This window comes from Monodelphis domestica, chromosome 1, assembly GCF_027887165.1.
Source record: "Monodelphis domestica isolate mMonDom1 chromosome 1, mMonDom1.pri, whole genome shotgun sequence".
Lineage (NCBI taxonomy): Eukaryota > Metazoa > Chordata > Mammalia > Didelphimorphia > Didelphidae > Monodelphis > Monodelphis domestica.
Genome location: NC_077227.1, coordinates 18,444,023 through 18,453,798, shown reverse-complemented (window position 1 = coordinate 18,453,798; position 9,776 = coordinate 18,444,023).

Below are 9,776 nucleotides of genomic sequence, written 5' to 3'. Positions count from 1 at the left end.
GCTCTAGTATTGGTCAGGCACAAAGAGCCTACATGAACATTTTGGATGGAGATGTCTCTAGATTTGTGCATCTTATATTTCATTTGAGCTATTTACAATTCTGCTTTGCTCATAGAGCACAGCACTTTCTATGTTTGGGCACTCCATGCTGGATGGTCCTGTTCTAGTGTCACACATATCTCACAATCAATACTGAAGTTTTTCAAAGAGACTTTTAATCACTTCCAACTTCCATGTGAGTGCTTGTCTTGTGTGAATTCTCTATAAAATAGGCTTTTAGGCAAATGAATATTTGGCATTCAAACACTGTGACCAGCCCAACAGAATAATATTTTATTTATTTTCATTTAGAATATTTTTCCATGCTTACATGATTCATGAACCCCACCTCTGATTTCTCCCCCCCCCAAAGGTGACAAGCAATTCCACTGGGTTATACATGTATCATTGTTCAAAATCCATTTCCATGTTATTCATATTTGCAGTAGAGTGATCATTTAACGTCAAAACCCTAATCACATCCCTATTGTACTATGTGGTCAATCAAATATTTTTCTAATGCATTTCTTGTTATACAGTTCTTTCTCTGGATGTGGATAGTATTCTTTCTCCTAAATTCCTCTGGATTGTCCTGGATCATTGCATTGCTACTGGTAGAAAATTCCATTACATTTGATTGTGCCATAATGTATCAGTCTCTGTGTACAATGTTCTTCTGGTTCTGTTCCTTTTTCTCTGCATCAATTCCTGGAAATAGTTCCAGTTCAGATGGAATTCCTCCATTTTTTATTACTTTCAGCACAATAATATTCCATCACCAACAGATACCACAATTTATTCAGCCATTCCCCAATTGAGGGACATTCCCTCATTTTCCTTTTTTTTTTTACCACCACAAAGAACCCAGCTATAAATATTTTTGTACAAATCTTTTTCTTTATTATATCTTTGGGGTTCAAACTCAGCAGTGGTATGGCTGGATTAAAGGCAGGCATTCATTTAAAGCCCCTTGGGCATAATTCCAAATTGCCCTCCAGAATGGTTGGACCAACAAGTGTTAGTTTCCCAATTTTTTCCACATCCCCTCCAACATTTATTACATTCCTTTGCCAATCTGCTAGGTATGAGGTGGTACCTCAGAATTATTTTAATTTGATTTTCTGTAATCAGGAGGGATTTAGAATACTTTTTCATATGCTTGTTGACAGTTTTGATTTCATCATGTGAAAACTGCCTATTCATTATCCTTAACCATTTGTCAACTAGGGAATGGCTTGATTTTTTGTAGATTTGATTTAGTTCCTTATATATTTGGGAAATAAAATATTTGTTAGAGAGTTTTGTTATAAAAATGTTTTCCAGTTTGTTGCTTTCCTTCTGATTTTGGTTGCATTGGTTTTGTTTGTAGAAAACCTTTTTAATTTGATATAATCAAAGTCATTCATTTTATAATTTTCAATGTTCTCTATTTTTTGCTTGGTTCCTTCCTTTTCCACAGATCTGACTGGTATACTAATCTAAGTTCACCCAATTTATTTATGATTTCACTCTTTATATTTAAGACATTTACCCATTTTGAATTTATCTTGGTATAGGGTATGAGATGTTTATCTAAATCTGATTTTTCCCCATGCTGTTTTCCAATTTTCCCAGCAGTTTTGGTCAAATAGTGAGTTATTGTCCCCAGAGCTTGGATCTTTGGGTTTATCGAAAACTGGCTTACTGAGGTCATTTTCCCCTAGTCTCAGAATAGTACTTTATATTAGAGTCTGAATGCTTGGCAGTTCAGCTAAAGAAAGAACCTCAGTGTCTGGTATCTTGATAGATAAACTTCAGAATCTTCCCAAAATAATTAAAATGGAAGTCATTCATTTTCTGAATGCTAGTGACTGTCCAGTTTCACAAATCTACAACAATATCGGCATAGTGGCTCCACAGACCTTCAGTTTGGGAGGTAGCCTAATACCTTTTCTCTACCACACTTTCCTTCAGAGCCTTGAAAAAATTGAGCTTCCTCTGACAATAAGTGTGTCAGCCTCAGCATCTTTGATTACATCTCTGGAAGCTATACTGCCAAGGTAAGTGAACTTCTTATTATATACAGTATTCACAGTTTCTCTGCTTGCTGTAATCAACAGTTCCATGTATGTATGGTATGGTGCTGACCGGGGGAGAACTTTTGTTTTCTTGGTGATACTTGTCAGGCCCAAATTAGCCCATGCAACAAAGAACTGATCCATGTTCTATCACACCTCAGTCTCAGAGGCTGCATTGAGTGCACAATCCTCTGCAAACAGAAAGTCAAGCACCAACTCTCCCTCCACTTTAGTCTTGACTTGTAGCCTTTCAAATTAAATAAATTACAGTCAGTGAGTTAGTGTGGTAGCAACCTTGACACCAATTTTATATTCTTTGAAGGTGTATGAAATCATTATTGAAAAAGCATGGGAGCAAGTACACAGTCCTTCTTCACTCCATTGGCAACAGAGAAAGCATGAGAGCAACATCCATATGTTCCTGGCATTGAGATTAACTTTGTCTCTTGGTGACTTCAATCACTGTTCCTTATTCTTCCTCCTGGGCCAATAAGAAGTCCAAACCTTCATCCAGATGACTGCCCATCATATGCTTCAAGACAGAAAGAAGCCCTTTACTGTCCCACTTAGAGCCAATCTTTCTTCCTCTAGGATAAACATTCTCAGTTCCTTTAGCTAATTATCCAAAGGCACAAACTTGAGACCCTTCATTATTCTTGTCTCCTGCTGAACAAAGTTTTAAATAAATTTAACACAATACTCCAAATATGGTCTGAAAAGGGCAGAAAATGATGAGCCTATCACCTTTGTATTCCTAGAAGATATGTCCCTGTCACTACAATCCAAGATCACCTTAGCTTTTTTGTTTTGAGCTTTCACTCTACATAGACTGAAATTTATTCAAGCATTCTGTTCCTGGATATGGCTTGGCCACATCTTCTTCTTAAGCTTCCACAGCCAGATTACCCAAAATGTTGTGGACCTGCCTTATATCTCTACTGATATTAAAGGGATACTAGTGGAACATGAAGGTCATCCACTGGTTATTGTTCCCTATTAAACCATAGCCAGTCCTCATCTATTTCCAGTCATATATGTTTCAGATGAGATCCTTTCTGTCATTTCTCCCATGAAATCCCCTTATTGGTAATTTTTGGCAGCCGACTCACCTCTACAATGTATCCCACCATTCTGTTTTGGGAACTTTAATTCTTTGGGAACTGTGGGATTCTATGGCTTTATCTATTTATCATCACCTGAAACATACTATTTTTAATAGCCTTATTTTCTTTCTTAGAATAAATTGTTTCTAAGACCAGGAAGGCCAAATTTTAGCCAGGTCCTCCTGATTCCATGTCTAATTCTCTATCCACTCTGAAAGTACTGTTAATAGATGGGGAAAGCATGACTTTCTTAAAATCACTTGTCAGTTTTCCAAAGATAGTCTAGTCTCTTACTCTTCAATTCTGGGCCCCGTTCCTTGTTCATCTTCTGTGAATGTTGAAAATACAGTGATTGATCAATTGGCTCTATGGATTGTCCATCAAATGGCAAATCATAGTCTGGATATTGAGCCTCCTTCATAGATTTGCTTTTGCTTGTTTATTTGTTTTTTTTTTCTCCCTAGGGGATAATTAGACTGAACTTTTCTGAGTGGCTATTGTTGACTCTGGATTCTTTGTGATAATGTGGGTCCTGGTAACAATCAGTCCAAAGTTATCCAAACAGGAGCATCTGGAGGACTTTGCTATCACCTGGTAATTTTCTTTTACTTGGATTCTAGGCTGATCATCCTGTGATAGAAGGCAATATTAGGATATTTGTGGTAATAAGGACAGGGGCAGCAGGAAGACAGCTAAGATAAAGGCTGGATCTTACACTCCCCCCCCTCCCCCTCCTCCCTTCCTGTCCCTTTCTCAACTGAATCTAATGACTTTTCTCATAATGGTAAGCCTTAAGGGTTTTCCCAATAACTAGTCTCACAATTTAGATCTTTTTATTCTTTAAAGGAGAGGAGGTGAGGAGAGGGAGGGGGAAAGAGGAAAATAGGTTTTCCTAATCTCCTATGATTTTCTGTTGATTGAAGATTTTCACAAGGTATTCAACTCAGGAAACAAAGTTAATATCTCTAAAGGGAGATATTGACAGAGAAAAGGTTTGACTAAGTTCCTTCTGAGTTAGGCTTCAAAAGTCCTCTCAGCACTCAATCTATGATCAAGAGAATTGGTTTCACCTTCCTCCCTTAACAGTCAGAGAGAAAAGACCCTGGTCCAAGCAGCTGGGCTCCTAACTGCTCCCTGCCTAGATTCTATTGGCCTCTTGTCTCCCTCTGGTTGATTGGCAGTTCATCAAAATTCCAATCTCTTGCTTTTTCTTGCAGATCCATCTTGCGTTGCAAATCTTCCTTACAATCCTCCATGATGGGGAAAAATACCTTGGAAGCCCAAGTCTCCTTGTTTCAGGTCTTTGTTTTATTTTTTTATATATTTTTTGGGAGGATGGCCTTCTGGAAAGGGGAGGGACATGGGGCAATATTGAAGGAGTAGGATGTTATGGTGGATAGGGAATAGAACTTGGAATCAGGAATATCAGGTTTCTCCTGACTCCAAGATGAGGCTAGGTTTTAGGGATTAATGCCTTCCTAAGTTTAGCCATCCTACCTAAGCCTCTTAACTCCCCCCCCCCCCCCCCCCCCCCCCCCGTTTCCTCAAATGTAAAATGAAGGATTTGAACTGGATCATCTAAGGTCCCCATAACTGTAAGTTTATGACCCAATGACATTAACTTGATCTAAAAATATCAGTCAAAACAGTTTTTTAAAAAGAGAGAAATCTGGTTGGTCAATGTTTCATGTAACCTTGCTATTTCCCTTGTGATTATTGGTTCTTTTTCTCAGTATTCACTGATTATTCCTGGGTGCTCACCCAGACCAGCTAAAAGGTCCTGGGAAGCAGGCTAAATTTCCTGAACCTTAGAAATAGCAAAGCTCTTTCTGTTGTTACCTGTTTTAAGGCATCATACAGTTCCAGCTGCTTTTTGGGAGAGAATTTCTTGCAGAAGACTCTTTGAAAGCTGTATTTTTGCTAAACCAAATCCAATGCCCTCTGTCCTGCGATAATCATCCCAATAATGGCTGTAGGTTTTAGCTAATATAACCCCTTTGCTCCCCAAAGGGCAAACAAAACAAATAATCTTAAACAATTATGCATGTTAATGATCTGCTTACAACTGAGCACCACCAATCAATAGGATGCAGGAATTGTATTCTGGCCAAGGCCACAGTGTGAGGAACCAAAAAAGGCCACATTCCTAATGCAAATTTTTACACAGCTTAATGGGGAAAAAATGAAGACTTTATAGAGTAAGTGAAAATTGAAAATAAGAGCAGGCAACAAGAACACATGGAAAAGTAGAAAAAGTAGAAAATGATTCTGCTCTGCCAAAGTGTGGGGCTTGGAAAACCCTCATAAAAAGAGCTTCTGTTTAAGATGGTCTACACTTGACTGAGCACTTTCTGTAAAGCAAACTTGTAAAATAGTCAGTCAATGAGAATTCATTTAGTGCTTGCTGTGCCTTGGCACTGTGTGAAGAGCTGGGTTCAGAAAGAAAGGCAAAAACAGTCCTTCCCTTCAAAGAGCTCTTATTCTAATGAGTGAGACAACACACACATAACTTTGTACATACATGATGTTCAGAGTATATGGATGGTAATCTGATGTGGGACAGCTGGTTGGCACAGTGGTTATACAATGCCAGGCCTGGAGTCAAGGAGACCTGTTTTAAAATCCAACCTCAGGTTCTTTTTTTTTTTTCTTTTAGAATATTTTTCCATGGTTACATGATTCATGATTCCCCCCACTCCTGCCCCACACCTCTTCTCTCTCCCCTCCTGGAGCTGACAAGTGGGTTATACATGTATCATTGTTCAAAAACTATTTCCATATTATTAATAATTGCAACAGAGTGATCATTTAATATCAAAACCCTAATCATAGTCCAGTCAAAACATGTCATCAATTGTATGTTTTTCTTCTGTGTTTCTTCTCCCACAGTTCTTCCTCTGAATGGGGATACATTCTTTCTCATAAGTCCCTCAGAATTGTCCTGGATTGATGCATTGTTACTAGTAAAGAATTTCATTATATTCAATTGCGCCACAGTGTATCCCTCTCTGTACAATGTTCTCCTGGTTCTGCTCCTCTCACTCTGCATCAATTCCTGGAGGTTGTTTCAGTTAACATGGAATTCCTCCAGTTCCTCATTCCTTACATATACACAATAATATTCCATCAACATCATATACCACAATTTATTCAGCCATTCCCCAATCGAGGGAAACACGTCATTTTCCAATTTTTTGCCATCACAAAGATCATAGCTATAAATACTTTTGTACAAATCTTTTTTCCTTATCTCTTTGGGGGTATAAACACAGCAGTCATGTAGCTGCATCAAAGGGCTGGCAGTCTTTTAAAGCACTTTGCACATAGTTCCAAATTGCCCTTCAGAATGGTTGGATGAATTCACAACTCCACCAGCAATGCACTAGTGTCCCAATTTTGCCACAACCCCTCCAAAATTAATTACTTTCCTTTGCTGTCAGTGGCCAATCTGCTATGTGTGAGGTGGTGCCTAAGAATTCTTTTTATTTGAATTTCTCTAATCAGGAGGGATTTAGAATACTTTTTTCATGTCATTATTGATAATTTTGATTTCTTCATCTGAAAACTGTCTATTGATATCCCTTGACCATTTGTCGATTGGGGAATGGCTTCATCATTTGTAAATTTATTTAGTTTCTTAAATACTTGGGAAATGAAACCTTTGTCAGAGAATTTTGTTATAAAAATGTTTTCCCAGTTTGTTGCTTTCCTTCTAATTTTGGTTGTGGTGGTTTTGTTTGTTTGTAGAAAAAAAATTTTAATTTGACATAGTCAAAGACATTCATTTTACATTTTGCAATGTTCCCCATCTTTTGCTTGGTCTTAAATTCATTCCTTTCCTACAGATTTGATGGGTATACTATTCTATGTTCACCAAATTTATTTATGATTTCACTCTTTATATTTAAGTCAATTATTCATTCTGAATTTATCTTTGTATAAGGTGTAAGATATTGTTCTAAATCTAATTTTTCCCAAACTGTTTTCCAATTTTCATATCAGTTTTTGTCAAAGAGTGAGTTCTCAAAGAAAAGCTGGGATCTTTGGATTTATTGAGCACTAACTCACTGACATCATTTACCTTTAGTCTATTTCATTGATCCACACTTCTGTCTCTTAGCCATACCAGATTGTTTTGATGACCACTGCTTTACAGTACAATTTAAGATCTGATACTGTTAGGCTCCCCACCCTTCATAGTTTTCCCCATTATTTCCCTTGATATTCTTGATCTCTTGTTCTTCCAGGTGAACTTTGTTATATTTTTTTCCCATTTTTAAAAAAAGTTTTTTGGTAGTTTGATAGGTATGGCACTGAATAAGTAGATTAATTTGGGTAAGATTGTCAATTTTATTATATTAGCTCATCCTACCCATGAGCAACTAATGTTTTCCCAATTATTTAGATTCAGTTTTAATTGTGTGAAAAGTGTTTTGTAGTTGTGTTCCTATAATTCCTGTGTTTGTCTTGGTAGATAAATTCCCAAGTATTTTACATTTTCTAGAGTGATTTTAAAGGGAGTTTCTCTTTCTAACTCCTGCTGCTAAATTTTGATGGAAATATATAGAAAAGCTGATGATTAATAGGGGTTTATCTTGTACCCTACCACTTAGCTAAAGTTGTTAATTATTTCTACTAGCCTGTTAGTTGATTTCCTAGGATTCTTTAAGTATATCATCATATCATCTGCAAAGAGTGATAGTTTAGTTTCCTCATAGCTCACTTTAATACCTTCAATTTCCTTTTCTTCTCTAATAGCTACTACTAGCATTTCTAGTACAATATTAAATAATAGAGGTGACAATGGTTGTCCTTGCTTCACTCCTCATCTTGCTAGGAAGGCTTCTAAATTATCCCCATTGCAAGTGATACTTATTGATGGTTTTAAATATATACTGTTTATTATTTTGAGGAAGGACCTTCTATTCCTATACTTTCTAGTGTTTTCAATAGGAATGGGTGTTGTATTTTATCAAAAAATTTTTTGTGTGCATCTATTGAGGTAATTATGTGATTTCTGTTGGTTTAATTACTGATATCAGGTCACTTAGGTGGATTTCCTCATATTAAAACATCCTTGCATTGCTGGTATAAATCCCACCTGGTCATAGTGAATAATACTTGTGATAACTTGCTAGAGTCTTTTTGCTAGTATTTTATTTAAGATTTTTGCATCTGTGTCCATTAAGGAGACTTATCTGTAGTTTTTTTCCCTTGGTTTTTAGTCTGCCTGGCTTTGGAATGAGTACCATGTTTTTATCATAAAAAGAATTTGGTAAAACTCCTTCTTTGCTTATTTTGTCAATTAATTTGTATAGTATTGGCATTAGTTGTTCTTTAAACGTTTGGTAGAATTTGCTTGTGAATCCATCGGGCCCTAGAGATTTTTTCTTAGGAATATCCTTGATGTCATGTTCAATTTCTTTTTCTGAGATAGAATTATTTAAATATTATATTTCCTCTTTTATTAAACTAGGCAATTTATATTTTTGTAAATATTCATCCATTTTATCTAGATTGTCATTTATTACCATATAATTGAGTAAAATAGTTCTTAAAAATTACCTTAATTTCCTCTTAATTAGAGGTGAGATCACCTTTTCATCTTTGATACTGTTAATTTGATTTTATACTTTCTTTTTTATTATATTAACCAGTACTTTATTTATTTATTAATCTATTTAATTTATTTTTTTTCAAAGTACCAGCTCCGAATCTGATGTGTTAGTTCAATAGTTCTTTCACTTTCAATTTTATTAAATGTTCCTTTAATTTTTAGGATTTCCAATTTAATTTTTATCTGGGAATTTTTAATTTGGTCTTTTTCTAATTTTTTTAAAGATGCAAGCCCTATTCATTGATCTTCTCCCTCTCAATTTTTTGGGCATAGGCACTCAGAGATATACATTTTCCCCTTAGTACTGCTTTAGTTGTGTTCCATAGATTTTGATATGTTTTCTCCTCATTGTAATTCTCTTTAATGAAGTCTGTAATAGTTTCTATGATTTCTTTTTTAAACCACCAGTTTTGAAGAATTAGATTATCTAGTTTCCATTTAATTTTAAATTTGCCTTTCCATGGAACCTTGTTAATTATAATTTTTATCCCATTATGATCTGAAAAAGTTGCAACCATTATTTCTGATTTCCTGCATTTGTTTACAATATTTCTATGCCCTAGTACATGGTTGATCTTTGTATATATACCATGTATTTTGAAAATAATGTATATTCCTTTTAATAGCTGCTCAGTTTTCTCCAGATATTTATTAATTGTAATTTCTCTAGCATTTAATTCACTTTCCTTGCTTCTTTCTTATTTTTTTTTGTTTGTTTTATCTAGATCTAAAAGGGGAAGGTTGACATCCCCCACTAGTATGGTCTCTCTGTCTATTTCCTTCTTAAATGCCTTTAATTTTTCCTTTAGAAATCAAGATGCTATACTATTTGATGCATAAATGTTTAGTAACAATATTACTTCCCTCTTTATGGTACTCTTTTGCAAAATATAATTTCTTTCCTTATTGGATTTAATCAGATCAATTTCTACTTTGGCTTTGTCTGATATCATGATTGTT